The sequence below is a fragment of the Dama dama genome, chromosome X (genome assembly GCF_033118175.1).
Source record: "Dama dama isolate Ldn47 chromosome X, ASM3311817v1, whole genome shotgun sequence".
Lineage (NCBI taxonomy): Eukaryota > Metazoa > Chordata > Mammalia > Artiodactyla > Cervidae > Dama > Dama dama.
Genome location: NC_083714.1, coordinates 2,268,271 through 2,288,719, shown reverse-complemented (window position 1 = coordinate 2,288,719; position 20,449 = coordinate 2,268,271).

Sequence of the window (20,449 nt, the reverse complement as noted above, 5' to 3'; positions counted from 1 at the left end):
CACACGTTTTCCTGCTCTTCGAATTTTTCACATCTTTTCATGCTCTTTGTATTTTTCACACCTTTTCATGTTCCTCATATTTTTCAGACCTTTTCATGCTCCTACTATTTTTCCCCCCTTTTCATGCTCCTCGTATTTTTAGCACATTTTCTTTCTCATTGCATTTTTCACACCTTTTCATGCTCCTCGTATTTTTCACACCTTTAATTCTCCGTATTTTTCACACCTTTACATGCTCTTCGTATTTTTCACACCTTTACATGCTCTTCGTATTTTTCAAACCTTTTCCTGCTCTTCGAATTTTTCACACATTTTCATGCACTTTGTAGTTTTCACACCTTTTCATGCTCCTCATATTTTTCAGACCTTTTCCTACTCCTCTTATTTGCAGACCTTTTCGTACTCCTCGTGTTTTTCACACCTTTTCATGCTCCTCATATATTTCACAACTTTTCATGCTCTTCATATAATTGACATATTTTAATGCTCCTCATATTTTTCACATCTTTTCATGCTCCTCATATATTTGACACGTTTAAAAGGTCTTCATATTTTTCACACTGTTTCATGATCTTCATATTTTCACACCATTTCATCCTCCTCAAATTTTTTAGACCTTTTCATGCTCCTGTTTTTTTCACACCTTTTCATGCTCCTCGTATTTTTCAGACCTTTTCATGCTCCTACTATTGTTCACACCTTTTCATGCTCCTTGTATTTTTCACACCTTTTCATGCTCTTCGTATTTTTCACACCTTTTCATGCTCCTCATATTTTTCACACCTTTTCATGCTCTTCATATTTTTCCCACCTTGTCATGCCAGTCGTATTTTTTAGAACTTTTCATGGTCCTCGTATATTTCAGACCTTTTCGTGCTCCTCGGATTTTTCACACCTTTTCATGCTCCTCGTATTTTACAAACCTTTTCATGCTCCTTGTATTGTTCCCACCTTTTCATGCTCTTCGTGTTTTTCAAACCTTTTCATGCTCTTCGAATTTTTATACATTTTCATGCTCTTCGTGTTTTTCACACATTTTCATGCTCTTCGTGTTTTTTACAATTTTTCATGCTCCTCATATATTTCACACCTTTTCATGCTCCTCATATTTTTCACACCTTTTCATGCTCCTCGTATTTTTCTGACCTTTACATGCTCCTCATATTTTATAGACCTTTTCATGCTCCTCGTATTTTTCAGACCTTTTCATGGTCCTCGTACTTTCAGACCTTTTTGTGCTCCTCGTATTTTTCACACCTTTTCATGCTCCTCATATATTTCACAACTTTTCATGCTCTTCATATTTTTGACACATTTTCATGCTCCTCCTATTTTTCATACCGTTTCATGCTCCTCATATTTTTCACATCTTTTCATGGTCCTCATATTTCTGACACGTTTTAAAGGTCTTCATGTTTTTCACACCGTTTCATGCTCTTTCTATTTTCACGCAGTTTCATGCTCCTCACATTTTTTAGACCGTTTCACGCTCCTCATATTTTTAGACCTTTATATGCTCCTCGTATTTTTCACACCTTTTCATGCTCCTCGTATTTTTCAGAGCTTTTCATGCTCCTTGTTTTGCTTACACCTTTTAATCTTCTACGTATTTTTCACAACTTTTCATGGTCCTCGTATTTTTCAGACCTTTTCATGCTCCTACTATTTTTCACACCTTTTCATGCTCCTCGTATTTTTCACACCTTTACATGCTCTTCGTATTTTGCAAACCTTTTCATGCTCTTCGAATTTTTCACACATTTACATGCACTTCGTGTTTTCCACAACTTTTCATGCTGCTCGTGTTTTTCACACCATTTCATGCTCTTCATATTTTTCAGACCGTTTCATGCTCCTCAAATTTTTCACACCTTTCCATGCTCCTCGTATTTTTCGTACCTTTTCATGCTCCTGTATTTTTCACACTGTTTCATGCTTTTCATGTTTTTCACACCTATTCATGCTCCTCGTGTTTTTCACAACTTTTCATGCTCCTCTTATTTTTCACACCTTTTCATGCTCCTCGTATTTTTCACACCTTTTCATGCTCCTTATATTTTTCACACCTTTTCATGCTCCTCGTATTTTTGACAACTTTTGAAGCTCTTCATATTTTTCACAACTTTTCATGCTCTTCAGGTTTTTCAACACCGTTTCATGCTCCTCCTATTTTACAGACCGTTTCATGCTCCTCATATTTTTGACAACTTTTGAAGCTCTTCATGTTTTTGAACACCGTTTCATGCTACTACTATTTTGCAGACTGTTTCAAGCTCCTCATATTTTTCAGACCGTTTCATCCTCCTCAAATTTTTGACACCTTTTGAAGCTCTTCATGTTTTTCAAAACCGTTTAATGCTCCGCCTATTTACCAGACCGTTTCATGCTCCTCCTATTATCAGACAGTTTCATGCACCTCATATTTTGGACACTTTTTGAAGCTCTTCATATTTTTCACACCTTTTCATGCTCTTCATGTTTTCAACACCGTTTCATGCTCCTCCTATTTTTCTGACCGTTTCTTTCTCCTCATATTTTTGACACCTTTTGAAGCTCTTCATATTCTTCACACCTTTTCATGCTCTTTATGTTTTTCAACACCGTTTCATGCTCCTCCTATTTTTCAAACAGTTTCGTGCTCCCCCTATTTTTCAGACCGTTTTGTGCTCCTCTTATTTTTCAGACAGTATCATGCTCCTCCCATTTTTCAGACTGTTTCATGCTCCTCTTATTTTTCAGACAGTATCGTGCTCTTCCTATTTTTGAGAACTTTTGAAGCTCTTCATGTTTTTCACCACGTTTCATGCTCCTCCTATTTTTCAAACCGTTTCATGCTCCTTCATATTTTTCAGACCGTTTCATGCTCCTCATAATTTTGACACCTTTTGAAGCTTTTCATGTTTTTCACATCTTTTCAGGCTCTTCTTGTTTTTCAGCAATGCTTCAGGCTCCTCCTATTTTTCAGACCGTTTCATGCTCCTCATATTGTTGACACCTTTTGAAGCTCTTCTTATATTTCACAGCTTTTCAGGCTCTTCATCTTTTTCACATCACTTCAGGCTCCTCCTATTTTTCAGACCGTTTCATGCTCCTCATATTTTTGACACTTTTTGAAGCTCTTCATATTTTCACACCTTTTCAGGCTCTTCATGTTTTTCATTACCGCTTCATGCTCCTCCTATTTTTCAGACCGTTTCATGCTCCTCATATTTTTGACACCTTTTGAAGCTCTTCATATATTTCTCCACTGTTTCATGCTCCTCCTATTTTTCAGACCGTTTCATGCTCCTCCTATTTTTCAGACAGTTTCCTGCTCCTCTTATTTTTCAGACAGTATCATGCTCCTCCTATTTTTCAGACTGTTTCATGCTCCTCTTATTTTTCAGACAGTATCGTGCTCCTCCTATTTTTGACACCTTTTGAAGCTCTTCATGTTTTTCACCACGTTTCATGCTCCTCCTATTTGTCAAACCGTTTCATGCTCTTTCATATTTTTCAGACCGTTTCATGCTCCTCATAATTTTGACACCTTTTGAAGCTCTTCATGTTTTTCAACACCGTTACATGCTCCTTCATATTTTTCAGACCGTTTCATGCTCCTCCTATTTTTGGCAGCTTTTGACGCTCTTCATATTTTTCACAATTTTCAGGCTCTTCATGTTTTTCAACACCGTTTCATGCTCCTCCTATATGGCAGAGCGTTTCATGCTCCTCATATGTATCAGACCGTTTCATGCTCCTCAAATTTTGGCCACCTTTTGAAGCTCTTCATATTTTCCACACCTCTTCATGCTCTTCATGTTTCTCAACACCGTTTCATGCTCCTCCTATTTTTCAGACCGTTTCATGCTCCTCATATTTCTGACACATTTTGAATCTCTTCATGTTTTTCAACACCGTTTCATGCTCCTCCTATTTTTCAGACCGTTTCATGCTCCTCATATTTCTGACACATTTTGAATCTCTTCATGTTTTTCAACACCGCTTCATGCTCCTCCTATTTTTCAGACCGTTTCATGCTCCTCATATTTTTGACACCTTTGGAAGCTCTTCATATTTTTCACACCTTATCATGTCTTCATGTTTTTCAACATCGTTTCATGCTCCTCCTATTTTTCAGACCGTTTCATGCTCCTCATTTTTTTGACACCTTTTGAAGCTCTTCATATTTTTCACACCTTTTGAGGCTCTTCATGTTTTTCAACACCATTTCATGCTCGTCATATTTTTAGACGGTTTCATGCTCCTCATATTTTTGAAACCTTTTGAAGCTCTTCATATTTTTCACACCATGTCAGGCTCTTCATGTTTTTCAACACCGCTTCATGCTCGTCCTATTTTTCAGACCATTTCGTCTTCCTCATATTTTTGACACCTTTTGAAGATCTACATATTTTTCTCACCTTTTCATGCTCTTCATGTTTTTCAACACCGTTTCATGGTCCTCCTATTTTTCAGAACGTTTCGTGCTCCTCACATTTTCAGACCGTTTCATGCTCATCATATTTTTAACACTTTTTGAAGCTCTTCATATTTTTCACATCTTTTAATGCTCTTCATCTTTTTCAACAACGTTTCATGCTCCTCCTATTTTTCAGACAGTTTCGTGCTCCTCATATTTTTCTGACCATTTCATGCTCCTCATATTTTTGACACCTTTTGAAGCTCTTCAAGATTTTCAACACCGTACATGCTCCTCCTATTTTGCAGACCATTTCATGCTCTTCATATTTTTCAGACCGTTTCATACTCCTCATATTTTTAACACCTTTTGAAGCTCTTCATATTTTTCACTCCTTTTCATGCTCTTCATATTTTTCAACACCGTTTCATGCTCCCCTTATTTTTCACACCGTTTCAGGCTCCTCCTATTTTTCAGACCGATTCATGCTCCTCCTATTTTTCAGACTGTTTCATGCTCCTAATTTTTTTACTCGTTTTGAAGCTATTCATATTTTTCACACATATTCAGGCTCTTCATGTTTTTCAATACCGTTTCTTGCTCCTCCTGTTTTCCAAACTGTTTCATGCTCCTCCTATTTTACAGACGGTTTCATGCTCCTCATATTTTTGAAAACCTTTTGAAGCTCTTCATATTTTTCACACCTTTTCAGGCTCTCCATGTTTTTCAACACCGCTTCATGCTCCTCCAATTTATCAGACCGTTTCATCCTCCTAATTTTTTTGACACGCTTTGTAGCTTTTCAAATTTTTCAAACCTTTTCATGCTCTTCATGTTTTTGAACACCGTTCATGCTCCTCCTATTTTTCAGAAGGTTTAATGCTCCTCATATTTTTGACACCTTTTGAAGCTCTTCATATTTTTCACACCTTTTCATGCTCTTCATGTTTTTCAACACCGTTTCATGCTCCTCCTATATTACAGACCGTTTCATGCTCCTCATATTTTTGACAACTTTTGAAGCTCTTCATGTTTTTGAACACCGTTTCATGCTACTACTATTTTGCAGACCGTTTCATGCTCCTTCATATTTTTCAGACCGTTTCAAGCTCCTCCTAATTTTGACACCTTTTGAAGCTTTTCATGTTTTTCACATCTTTTCAGGCTCTTCTTGTTTTTCAGCAATGCTTCAGGCTCCTCCTATTTTTCAGACCGTTTCATGCTCCTCATATTGTTGACACCTTTTGAAGCTCTTCTTATATTTCACAGCTTTTCAGGCTCTTCATCTTTTTCACATCGCTTCAGGCTCCTCCTATTTTTCAGACCGTTTCATGCTCCTCATATTTTTGACACTTTTTGAAGCTCTTCATATTTTCACACCTTTTCAGGCTCTTCATGTTTTTCATTACAGCTTCATGCTCCTCCTATTTTTCAGACCGTTTCATGCTCCTCATATTTTTGACACCTTTTGAAGCTCTTCATATTTTTCACACCTTTACAGGCTCTTCATGTTTTTCAACACGTCTTTATGCTCCTCCTATTTTTCAGACCGTTTCATGCTCATCTCATTTATGACACCTTTTGAAGCTCTTCATATTTTTCACACCTTTTGAAGCTCTTCATATTTTTCACACTTTTTCAGGCTCTTCATGATTTGCAAAACCTTTTCATGCTCATCATATTTTTCAGAACGTTTCATGCTCCTCATATTTTTGACACCTTTTGAAGCTCTTCATATTTTTCACACCTTTTCAGGCTCTTCATGTTTTGAACACCGCTTCATGCTCCTCCTATTTTTCATACCATTTCATGCTCATCATATTTTTGACAACTTTGAAGCTCTTCATGTTTTTCACATCTTTTCAGGCTCTTCATGTTTTTGAACATCGCTTCATGCTCCTCGTATTTTTCAGACCGTTTCATCCTCCTCATGTATTTCACACCATTTGAAGCTCTTCATATTTTTCACACCTTTTAAGGCTCTTCATGTTTTTCAACATTGTTTCATGCTCCTCCTGTTTTTCAGACCGTTTCAATCTCCTCAGATTATTGACACCTTCGAAGCTGCTCATATTTTTCACACCTTTTGAAGCTGTTCATATATTTCACACCTTTTCAAACACTTCAAGTTTTTCAACACCACCTCATGCTCCTCCTATTTTTCAGACCGTTTCATCTCATCTTATTTTCGACACCTTTGGAAGCTCTTCATATTTTTCACACCTTTTGAAGCTCTTCATATTTTTCACACGTTTTCAGGCTTTTCATGTTTTTCAACACCACTTCATGCTCCTCCTAAATTTCAGACCGTTTCATTCTCCTCATATTTTTCTCACATTTGAAGCTCTTCATATTTTTCACACCTTTTTAGGCTCTTCATGTTTTTCAACACCACTTCATGCTCCTCCTGTTTTTCAGACCGTTTCATGCTCCTCATATTTTTGACACCTTTTGAAGCTCTTCATTTTTTTCACACCTTTTCAGGCTCTTCATGTTTTTCAACAACACTTCATGCTCCTCCTGTTTTTCAGACCGTTTCATGCTCCTCATATTTTTGACACCTTTTGAAGCTCTTCATATTTTTCACACCTTTACAGGCTCTTCATGTTTTTCAACACGTCTTTATGCTCCTCCTATTTTTCAGACCGTTTCAACCTCCTCATATTTTTGACAGCATTTGAAGCTCTTCATATTTTTCACACCTTTTCAGGCTCTTCATGTTTTTGAACACCGTTTCATGCTCCTCATATTTTTGTGACCTTTTGAAGCGATCATACTTTTCACACCTTTTCATGCTCTTCATGTTTTTCAACACCACTTGGTGCTCCTCATATTTTTCAGACCGTTTATTGCTCCTCATATTTTTCACACCTTTTGAAGCTCTATATATTTATCTCAACTTTTCAGGCTTTTCATGTTTTTAACACCGTTTCATGCTCCTCATATTTTTGACACCTTTTGATGGTCTTCATATATTTCACACCTTTTCAGGCTCTTCATGGTTTTCAAGACCGCTTCATGCTCCTCCTATTTTTCAGACCGTTTCATGCTCCTCATAATTTTGACACCTTTTGAAGCTCTTCATATTTTTCACACCTCTTTATGGTCTTCATTTTTTCAACACCGTCTCATGCTCCTCCTATTTTTTGACTGTTTCATGCTCCTCATATTTTTGACACCTTTTGAAGTTATTCATATATTTCACACCTTTTCAGGCTCTTCATGTTTTTGAACACCATTTCATGCTCCTCCTATTTTTCAGACCGTTTCATGCTCCTCACATTTTTGACACCTTTTGAAGCTCTTCATGTTATTCACAACTTTTCAGGCTCTTCATGTTTTTCAACACTGCTTCAGGCTCCTCCAATTTTTCAGACCGTTCCATGTTCCTCATTATTTGGACACCGTTTGAAGCTATTCATATATTTCACACATTTTCAGGCTCTTCATGATTCTGATCACCGCTTCATGCTCCTTGTATTTTTCAGACCGTTTCATGCTCCTCATATTTTGGACACCGTTTCAAGCTCTTCATATATTTCACACATTTTCAGGCTCTTCATGATTCTGAACACCGCATCATGCTCCTGGTATTTTTCATACCGCTTAATGCTCCTCATATTTTTGACACGTTTTGAACCTCTTCATATTTTTCACACCTTTTCAGGCTCTTCATGTTTTTCAACACCGTTTCATGCTCCTCCTATTGTTCAGACCGTTTCATACTCCTCATATTTCTGACACCGTTTGAAGCTCTTCATATTTTTACACCTTTTGACCTCTTCCTATTTTTCACACGTTTTTGGGCTCTTCATGTTTTTCAACATCGCTCTATGCTCCTCCTGTTTTTCAAACCGTTTCATGCTCCTCATATTTTGGACACCGTTTGAAGCTCTTCATATATTTCACACATTTTCAGGCTCTTCATGATTCTGAACACCGCATCATGCTCCTTGTATTTTTCAGACCGTTTCATGCTCCTCATATTTTTGACACCTTTTGAAGCTCTTCAAATTTTCACACCTTTTCAGGCTCTTCATGTTTTTGAACACTCTTTCATGCTCCTTCTATTTTTCAGACCGTTTCTAGCTCCTCATATTTTTGACACATTTTAAAGCTCTTCATATATTTCACACCTTTTCAGGCTCTTCATTTTTTTGAACACCGCTTCATGCTCCTCCCATTTTTCAGAGTGTTTCATGCTCCTCATATTTTTGACACTTTTGAAGCTCTTGATATTTTTCACACCTTTTCAGGCTCTTCACGTCTTTCAACACCGTTTCATGCTCCTCCTATTTTTCAGACCGTTTCATGCTCCTCATATATTTCACAACTTTTGAAGCTCTTCATATTTTTCACAGCTTTTCAGTCTCTTCATGTTTTTGAACACTGCTTCATGCTCCTCCTATGTTTAAGATCGATTCCTGATCCTCATATTTTTGACACCTTTTGAAGTTCTTCATATTTTTCACACCTTTTCAGGCTCTTCATGTTTTTCAACACTGCTTCATGCTCCTCCTATTTTTCAGACCGTTTCATGCTCTTCATATTTTTCACACCTTTTGAAGCTCTTCATATTTTTCACAACTTTCAGGCTCTTGATGTTTTAGAACACCGTTTCATGCTCCTCCTATTTTTCAGACCATTTCATGCTCCTCATATTTTTGATACTTTTTAAGCTCTTCATATTTTTCACACATTTTCAGGCTCTTCAAGTTTTTGACCAACGCTACATGCTACTCCTATTTTTGACACCTTTTGAAGCTCTTCATATTTTTCAATCCTTTTCATGCTCTTCATGTTTTTCAACACTGTTTCATGCTCCTCCTATTTTTCAGACTGTTTCATGCTCCTCATATTTTTGACATCTTTTGAAGCTCTTCATATTTTTCAAACCTTAGAGCTGTTCATATTTTTCACACCTTTTCGTGCTTTTCATGTTTTTCAACACCGCCTCATGCTCCTCCTATTTTTCAGACCGATTCATGCTCCTCATATTTTTCACACCTTTTGAAGCTCTTCATATTTTTCACACCTTTTCAGGCTCTTCATGTTTCTAAACACGGCTTCATGCCCCTCATATTTTTCAGACCATTTCATGCTTCTCATATTGCAGACACCTTTTAAGCTCTTCATATTTTTCACACCTTTTCAGGCTCTTTATGATTTTGAATAGCGTTTCATGCTCCTCATATTTTTCAGAACGTTTCGTGCTACTCCTGTTTTTGATACGTTTTGAAGCTCTTCATGTTTTTCAAACCGTTTCATGCTCTTCATGTTTTTCAACACCTCCTCATGCTCCTCCTATTTTTCAGACTGTTTCATGCTCCTCATATTTTTGACACCTTTTGAAGCTCTTCATATTTTTAACGCCTTTTAAGGCTCTTCTTGTTTTTCAACACCGCTTCATGCTCCTCCTATTTTTCAGACCGTTTCATGCTCCTCATATTTTTGACACCTTTTGAATCTTTTCATATTTTTCACACCTTTTCAGGCTCTTCATGTTTTTCAACACCGCTTCATTCTGCTCCTATTTTTCAGACCGTTTCATGCTCCTCATATTTTTGACACCTTTTGAAGCTCATCATATTTTTAACACCTTTTCAGGCTCTTCATGTTTTTCAACACCGCTTCATGCTCCTCCTATTTTTCAGACTGTTTCATGCTCCTCATATTTTTGACACGTTTTGAAGCCTTTCATGATTTTCACACCTTTCAGCTCTTCATGTTTTTGAACACCTTTTCATGCTCCTCCTATTTTTCAGACCATTTCATGCTCCTCATATTTTTGACACCTTTTGAAGCTCTTCATATATTTCACCCCTTTTCAGGCTCTTCATGATTTTGAACAGCGCTTCATGCTCCTCCTATTTTTCAGACCGTTTCATGCTCCTCATATTTTTGCTACGTTTTGAAGGCTTCATATTATTCACACCTTTCAGGCTCTTCATGTTTTTGAACACCCTTCCATGCTCAACCTATTTATCAGACCATTTCATGTTCCTCATATTTTTGAAACCTTTTAAGCTCTTCATATTTTTAACACATTTTCAGGATCTTCAAGTTTTTGAACACCGCTTCATGCTACTCCTATTTTTCACACCTTTTGAAGCTCTTCATATTTTTCAATCCTTTTCATGCTCTTCAAGTTTTTCAACAACGTTTCATGCTCCTCCTATTTTTCAGACCAGTTCATACTCCTCATATTTTTGACACATTTTTGAAACTCTTGATATTTTTCACACCTTTACAGGCTCTTCATGTTTTTCAACACCGTTTCATGCTCCTCCTATTTTTCAGACTGTTTCATGCTCCTCCTATTTTTGACACATTTTTGTAGCTCTTGATATTTTTCACACCTTTTCAGGCTCTTCACGTCTTACAACACCGTTTCATGCTCCTACTATTTTTCAGACCGTTTCATGCTCCTCCTATTTTTGACACCTTTTGAAGCTCTTCATATTTTTCACACGTTTTCAGGTTCTTCTTGTTTTTGAACAAAGCTTCATGCTCCTCCTATTTTTCACACCTATTGAAGCTCTTCATATATTTCACACCTTTTCAAGCTCTTCATGTGTTTGAACACCGCTTCATGCTCCTCCTATTTATCACAACTTTTGAAGCTCTTCATATATTTCACACCTTTTCAAGCTCTTCATGTTTTTCAACACCGCTTCATTCTACTCCTATTTTTCAGAACTTTTCATGCTCTTCATATATTTCACACCTTTTGAAGCTCTTCATATTTTTCACACCTTGCCAGGCTCTTCATGTTTTTGAACACCGCTTCCTGCTCCACATATTTTTAAGACCGTTTCATGCTCCTCATATTTTTCACACATTTTCAGGCTCTTCATGTTTTTGAACACCTTTTCATGCTTCTCAAATTTTGACACCTTTTGAAGCTCTTCATGTATTTCACTCCTCTTCAGGCTCTTCGTGGTTTTCAACACCATTACATGCTCCTCCTATTTTTCAGACCATTTCATGCTCCTCATATTTTTGACACCTTTTGAAGCTCTTCATATTTTTCAAACCTTTTCAGGCTCTCCATGTTTTTCAGCACCATTTGATGCTCCTCCTATTTTCAGACTGTTTCATGCTCCTAATATTTTTCACACCTTTTCAGGCTATTCATTTTTTTCAACTCCACTTCATGCTCCTCCTATTTTTCAGACCGTTTCATGTTCCTCTTATTTGTGACACTTTTGAATCTCTTCATATATTTCACACCTTTCCAGGCTCTTCATGTTTTTCAACACCACTTCATGCTCCTCCTATTTTTGAGACCGTATCATGCTCCTCATATTTTTGACACATTTTGAAGCTCTTCATGTTTTTCAACTCCGCTTCATGCTCCTTCTATTTTTGACACCTTTTGAAGCTCTTCATATTTTTCACACATTTTCAGGCTCTTCATGTTTTTCAACACCGTTTCATGCTCCTCCTATTTTTAAGACCGTTTCATGCTCCTCATATTTTTGACTATTTTGAAGCTCTTCATGTATTTCACACCTTTTCAGGCTCTTCATGTTTTTCAACACCGCTTCTTACTCCTCCTATTCTTCAGACCTTTTCATGCTCCTCATATTTTTGACACCTTTTGAAGCTCTTCATATATTTCACACCTTTTCAGGCTCCTCATGTTTTTCAACACCGCGTCATGCTCCTCCTGTTTTTCAGACCGTTTCATGCTCCTCATATTTTTGACACCTTTTGAAGCTCTTCTTATTTTTCACACCTTTTCAGGCTTTTCATGTTTTTCAACACCGCTTCATGCTCCTCCTATTTTTCAGACCGTTTCATTCTCGTTATATTATTGACAAGTTTTGAAGCTCTTCATATTTTTAACACCTTTTCAGGCTCTTCATGTTTTTGAAGACCGTTTCATGCTCCCCCTAATATTCAGAGCGTTTTATGCTCCTCATATTTTTGACACCTTTTGAAGCTCTTCATATATTTCACACCTTTTCAGGCTGTTTATGTTTTTTAACACCGCTTCATGCGGCTTCTCTTTTTCAGAACGTTTCATGCTCCTCATATATTTGACACGTTTTGAAGTTCTTCATATATTTCACAACTTTTCAGGCTCGTCTTTTTTTCAACACCTATTCTTGCTTCTCCTATTTTTCAGACCGTTTCATGTTCCTCATATTTTTGACAACTTTTGAAGCGCTTCATGTTTTTCACACCTTTTCAGGCTCTTCACTTTTCAACACCGCTTCATGCTCCTCCTATTTTTCAGACCGTATCATGCTCCTCATACTTTTGAAAACTTTTGAAGCTCTTCATATATTTCACACCTTTTCAGGCTCTTCATGTTTTGCAACACCGTTTCATGCTCCTCCTATTTTTCAGACCGTTTCATGCTCCTCATATATTTGACTCCTTTTGAAGCTCTTCATATTATTCACACCTTTTCAGGCTCTTCATGTTTTTCAACACCACTTCATGCTCTTCCTATTTTTCAAACTGTTTCATGCTCCTCCTATTTTTGACACCTTTTGAACCTCTTCATATATTTCACACCTTTTCAGGCTCTTCATGTTTTTCAACACCGCTTCATGCTCCTCCTATTTTTCAGACCGTTTCATGCTCCTTATATTTTTGACTTCTTTTGAAGCTCTTCATCTATTTCACTCTTTTTAGGCTCTTCGTGTTTTTCAACACCGTTTCATGCTCCTCCTATTTTTCAGAACGCTTCATGCTCCTCATATTTTTGACACATTTTGTAGCTCTTCATATATTTCACACCTTTTCAGGCTCTTCATGTTTTTCAACACCGCTTAATGCTCTTCCTATTTTTAAGACAGTTTCATGCGCATCATAATTTTGAAACCTTATGAAGCTCTTCATATTTTTCACACATTTTCAGTCTCTTCATGTTTTTCCACACCGTTTCAGGCTGCTCCTATTTTTCAGAACGCTTCATGCTCCTTATATATTTGACACCATTTGAAGCTCTTCATATTTTTCACTCCTTTTTAGGCTCTTCGTCTTATTCAACACGGTTTCATGCTCCTCCTATTTTTCAGAATGCTTCATGCTCCTCATATTTTTGACACCTTTTGAAGCTCTTCATATTTTTCACACCTTTTCATGTTCTTCATGTTTTCAACACCGTTTCATGCTCCTCCTATTTTTCAGACCGTTTCATGCTCCTCATATTTTTCCCACCTTGTGAAGCTCTTCATATTTTTCACACCTTTTCAGGCTCTTCATGTTTCTGAACACCATTTCATGCTCCTCCTATTTTACACACCGTTTCATGCTCCTCATATATTTCACACCTTTTGAAGCTCTTCATATATTTCACACCTTTTCAGGCTCTTCATGTTTTTGAACACCACTTCATGCTACTCCTATTTATGAAAACTTTTGAAGCTCTTCATATTTTTCAATCCTTTTCATGCTCTTCATGTTTTTCAACACCGTTTCATGCTCCTCCTATTTTTCAGACCGTTTCATTCTCGTTATATTATTGACAAGTTTTGAAGCTCTTCATATTTTTAACACCTTTTCAGGCTCTTCATGTTTTGAACACCACTTCATGCTCCTCCTATTTTTCAGACCGTTTCCTGCTCTTCATATTTTTGACAACTTTTGGAGCTCTTCATACTTTTCACACCTTTTCAGGCTCTGCATGTTTTGAACACTCCTTCATGCTCCTCCTATGTTTCAGACCGTTTCATGCTCCTCATATTTTTTCACCTTTTGGAGCTCTTCATATTTTTCACACCTTGTCAGGCTCTTCATGTTTTTGAACACCGCTTCATGCTCCACATATTTTTAAGACCGTTTGATGCTCCTCATATTTTTCACACATTTTCAGGCTCTTCATGTTTTTGAACACCATTTCATGCTTCTCATATTTATCACACCTTTTGAAGCTCTTCATGTATTTCACTCCTCTTCAGGCTCTTCGTGTTTTTCAACACCATTACATGCTCCTCCTATTTTTCAGACCGTTTCATGCTCCTCATATTTTTGACACTTTTGAATCTCTTCATATATTTCACACCTTTCCAGGCTCTTCATGTTTTTCAACACCGCTTCATGCTCCTCCTATTTTTGAGACCGTATCATGCTCCTCATATTTTTGACACATTTTGAAGCTCTTCATGTTTTTCAACTCCGCTTCATGCTCCTTCTATTTTTGACACCTTTTGAAGCTCTTCATATTTTTCACACATTTTCAGGCTCTTCATGTTTTTCAACACCGTTTCATGCTCCTCCTATTTTTAAGACCGTTTCATGCTTCTTATATTTTTGACACCTTTTGAAGCTCTTCATATATTTCACACCTTTTCAGGCTCTTCATGTTTTTCAACACCGCTTCATGGTCCTCCTATTTTTCAGACCTTGTCATGCTCCTCATATTTTTCACACCTTTTGAAGCTCTTCATATATTTCACACCTTTTCAGGCTCTTCATGTTTTGCAACACCCCTTCATGCTCTTCCTAGTTTTCAGACCGTTTAAAACTCCTCCTATTTTTGACACGTTTTTAAGTTCTTCATATTTTTCACACTATTTCACGTTCTTCATGTTTTTGAATGCCGTTTCATGCTCCTCATATTTTTCAGACTGTTTCATGATCCTCATATTTTTGACACCATTTGAAGCTCTTCATATATTTCACACATTTTCAGGCTCTTCATGTTTTTCACACCTTTTCAGGCTCTTCATGTTTTGCAACACCGCTTCATGCTCCTCCTATTTTTCAGACCTTTTCATGCTCCTCATATTTTTGACAATTTTGAAGCTCTTCATATATTTCACAGCTTTTCAGGCTCTTCATGTTTTTCAACACCGCTTCTTACTCCTCCTATTCTTCAGACCTTTTCATGCTCCTCATATTTTTGACACCTTTTGAAGCTCTTCATATATTTCACACCTTTTCAGGCTCTTCATGTTTTTCAACACCTTTCATACTCCTCCTATTTTTCAGACCGTTTCATTCTCCTCACATTTTTTACACCTATTGAAACTCTTCATATTTTTCACACCTTTTGAAACTCTTCATGTTTTCACACGTTTTCAGGCTCTTCATGTTTTTCAACACCGCTTTATGCTCCTCCTATTTTTCACACCATTTCATGCTCCTCATATTTTTGAAACCTTTTAAGCTTTCATATTTTTAACACATTTTCAGGCTCTTCAAGTTTTGAACACCGCTTCATGCTACTCCTATTTTTCAGACCGTTATAGCCTCCTCATATTTTTGACACCATTTGAAGCTCTTCATATTTTTCACACCTTTTCAGGGTCTTCATGTTTTTGAACACATCTTCATGCTCCTCCTAATTTTCAGACCATTTCATGTTCCTCATATTTTTGACACCTTTTAAGCTCTTCATATTTTTAACACATTTTCAGGCTCTTCATGTTTTTAAACACTGCTTCATGCTACTCGTATTTTTCAGACCGTTTCATGCTCGTCATAATTTTGACACATTTTGAAGCCCTTCATATTTTTCACACCATTCAGACTCTTCATGTTTTTGAACACCGTTTCATGCTCCTCCTATTTTTCAGACCATTTCATGCTCCTCATAATTTTGACACCTTTTAAGCTCTTCATATTTTTAACACAGTTTCAGGCTCTTCAAGATTTGGAACACCGCTTCATGCTACTCCTATTTTAGACACCATTTGAAGCTGTTCATATTTTTCACACCTTTTCAGGCTCTTCATGTTTTTCAACATCGATTCATGCTCGTCCTATTTTTCAGACCGTTTCATGCTCCTCATATTTTTAAAACCTTTTGAAGCTCTTCATGTTTTTCACACCTTTGCAGGCTCTTCATGTTTTTGAACACCGTTTGATGCTCCTCCTATTTTTCAGATCGTTTCATGCTCCTCATATTTTTGACACCTTTTGAAGCTCTTCATATTTTTCACACCTTTTCAGGCTCTTCATGTTTTGAACACCACTTCATGCTCCTCCTATTTTTCAGACCGCTTCATGCTCCTCATATTTTTGACACCTTTTGAAGCTCTTCATATATTTCACCCGTTTTCAGGCTCTTCATGATTTTGAACAGCGCTTCATGCTCCTCCTATTTTTCAGACCGTTTCCTGCTCTTCATATTTTTGACAACTTTTGGAGCTCTTCATATTTTTCACACCTTTTCAGGCTCTGCATGTTTTGAACACTCCTTCATGCTCCTCCTATGTTTCAGACCGTTTCATGCTCCTCATATTTTTTCACCTTTTGAAGCTCTTCATATGTTTCACACATTTTCAGACCCTTCATGTTTTTCAACACCGCTTTATGCTGCACCTATTTTTCAGAACAGTTTCATGCTCCTCATATTTTTGACACTTTTTGAACCTCTTAATATTTTTCACACCTTGTCAGGCTCTTCATGTTTTTGAACACCACTTCATGCTCCACATATTTTTAAGACCGTTTCATGCTCCTCATATTTTTCACACATTTTCAGGCTCTTCATGTTTTTGAACACCATTTCATGCTTCTCATATTTATCACACCTTTTGAAGCTCTTCATGTATTTCACTCCTCTTCAGGCTCTTCGTGTTTTTCAACACCATTACATGCTCCTCCTATTTTTCAGACCGTTTCATGCTCCTCATATTTTTGACACTTTTGAATCTCTTCATATATTTCACACCTTTCCAGGCTCTTCATGTTTTTCAACACCGCTTCATGCTCCTCCTATTTTTGAGACCGTATCATGCTCCTCATATTTTTGACACATTTTGAAGCTCTTCATGTTTTTCAACTCCGCTTCATGCTCCTTCTATTTTTGACACCTTTTGAAGCTCTTCATATTTTTCACACATTTTCAGGCTCTTCATGTTTTTCAACACCGTTTCATGCTCCTCCTATTTTTAAGACCGTTTCATGCTTCTTATATTTTTGACACCTTTTGAAGCTCTTCATATATTTCACACCTTTTCAGGCTCTTCATGTTTTTCAACACCGCTTCATGGTCCTCCTATTTTTCAGACCATGTCATGCTCCTCATATTTTTCACACCTTTTGAAGCTCTTCATATATTTCACACCTTTTCAGGCTCTTCATGTTTTGCAACACCCCTTCATGCTCTTCCTAGTTTTCGGACCGTTTGAAACTCCTCCTATTTTTGACACGTTTTTAAGTTCTTCATATTTTTCACACTATTTCACGTTCTTCATGTTTTTGAACGCCGTTTCATGCTCCTCATATTTTTCAGACTGTTTCATGATCCTCATATTTTTGACACCATTTGAAGCTCTTCATATATTTCACACATTTTCAGGCTCTTCATGTTTTTCACACCTTTTCAGGCTCTTCATGTTTTGCAACACCGCTTCATGCTCCTCCTATTTTTCAGACCTTTTCATGCTCCTCATATTTTTGACAATTTTGAAGCTCTTCATATATTTCACACGTTTTCAGGCTCTTCATGTTTTTCAACACCGCTTTATGCTCCTCCTATTTTTCACACCATTTCATGCTCCTCATATTTTTGAAACCTTTTAAGCTTTCATATTTTTAACACATTTTCAGGCTCTTCAAGTTTTTGAACACCGCTTCATGCTACTCCTATTTTTCAGACCGTTATAGCCTCCTCATATTTTTGACACCATTTGAAGCTCTTCATATTTTTCACACCTTTTCAGGGTCTTCATGTTTTTGAACACATCTTCATGCTCCTCCTAATTTTCAGACCATTTCATGTTCCTCATATTTTTGACACCTTTTAAGCTCTTCATATTTTTAACACATTTTCAGGCTCTTCATGTTTTTCAACACTGCTTCATGCTACTCGTATTTTTCAGACCATTTCATGCTCGTCATAATTTTGACACATTTTGAAGCCCTTCATATTTTTCACACCATTCAGACTCTTCATGTTTTTGAACACCGTTTCATGCTCCTCCTATTTTTCAGACCATTTCATGCTCCTCATAATTTTGACACCTTTTAAGCTCTTCATATTTTTAACACAGTTTCAGGCTCTTCAAGATTTGGAACAACGCTTCATGCTACTCCTATTTTAGACACCATTTGAAGCTGTTCATATTTTTCACACCTTTTCAGGCTCTTCATGTTTTTCAACATCGATTCATGCTCGTCCTATTTTTCAGACCGTTTCATGCTCCTCATATTTTTAAAACCTTTTGAAGCTCTTCATGTTTTTCACACCTTTGCAGGCTCTTCATGTTTTTGAACACCGCTTGATGCTCCTCCTATTTTTCAGATCGTTTCATGCTCCTCATATTTCTGACACCTTTTGAAGCTCTTCATATTTTTCACACCTTTTCAGGCTCTTCATGTTTTGAACACCACTTCATGCTCCTCCTATTTTTCAGACCTCTTCATGCTCCTCATATTTTTGACACCTTTTGAAGCTCTTCATATATTTCACCCGTTTTCAGGCTCTTCATGATTTTGAACAGCGCTTCATGCTCCTCCTATTTTTCAGACCGTTTCATGCTCCTCTTATATTTGCTACGTTTTGAAGGCTTCATATTATTCACACCTTTCAGGCTCTTCATGTTTTTGAACACCCTTCCATGCTCAACCTATTTTTCAGACCATTTCATGTTCCTCATATTTTTGAAACCTTTTAAGCTCTTCATATTTTTAACACATTTTCAGGCTCTTCAAGTTTTTGAACACCGCTTCATGCTACTCCTATTTTTCACACCTTTTGAAGCTCTTCATATTTTTCAATCCTTTTCATGCTCTTCATGTTTTTCAACACCGTTTCATGCTCCTCCTATTTTTCAGACCGGTTCATGCTCCTCATATTTTTGACACATTTTTGAAGCTCTTGATATTTTTCACACCTTTTCAGGCTCTTCATGTTTTTCAACACCGTTTCATGCTCCTCCTATTTTTCAGACTGTTTCATTCTCCTCCTATTTTTGACACATTTTTGTAGCTCTTGATATTTTTCACACCTTTTCAGGCTCTTCACGTCATTCAACACCGTTTCAAGCCTCTACTATTTTTCAGGCCGTTTCATGCTCCTTATATTTTTGACACCTTTTAAGCTCTTCATATTTTTCACAGATTTTCAGGCTCTTCAAGTTTTTGAACACCGCTTCATGCTACTACTATTTTTCAGACCATTTCATGCTCCTCATATTTTTGACACCATTTGAAGGTCTTAATATTTTTTACACCTTTTCAGGCTCTTCATGATTTTCACACCTTTAAGTGCTCTTCATGTTTTTGAACACCATTTCATGCTCCTCCTATTTTTCAGACCATTTCATGCTCCTCATATTTTTGAAACCTTTTAAGCTCTTCATATTTTTCACAGATTTTCAGGCTCTACAAGTTTTTGAACACCGTTTCATTCTCCTCATATTTTTCAGACCATTTCATGCTCCTCATATTTTTGACACCTTTTGAAGCTCTTAATATTTTTTACACCTTTTCAGGCTCTTCATGATTTTCACACCTTTTCGGGCTCTTCATGTTTTTCAACACTGTTTCATGCTCCTCCTATTTTTCAGATTGTTTCATGCTCCTCATAATTTTCACACTTTTGAAGCTCTTTATATTTTTCACACCTATTCAGGCTCTTCATGTTTTTCAACACCGCTTCATGCTCCTCCTATTTTTCAAACCGTTTCAAGCTTCTCATATTTTTGACACCTTTTGAAGCTCTTCATATTCTTCACACCTTTTCATGCTCTTCATGTTTTTCAACACAGTTTCATGCTCCTCCTATTTCAGACTGTTTCATGCTCCTCATATTTTTGACACCTTTTGAAGCTCTTCATATATTTCACACCTTTTCAGGTTCTTCTTGTTTTTGAACAATGCTTCATGCTCCTCCTATTTTTCACACCTATTGAAGCTCTTCATATATTTCACACTTTTTCAAGCTCTTCATGTGTTTGAACACCGCTTCATGCTTCTCCTATTTATCACATCTTTTGAAGCTCTCCATATATTTCACACCTTTTCAAGCTCTTCATGTTTTTGAACACCGCTTCATTCTACTCCTATTTTTCAGAACTTTTCATGCTCCTCATATTTTTGACACCTTTTGAAGCTCTTCATATATTTCACACCTTT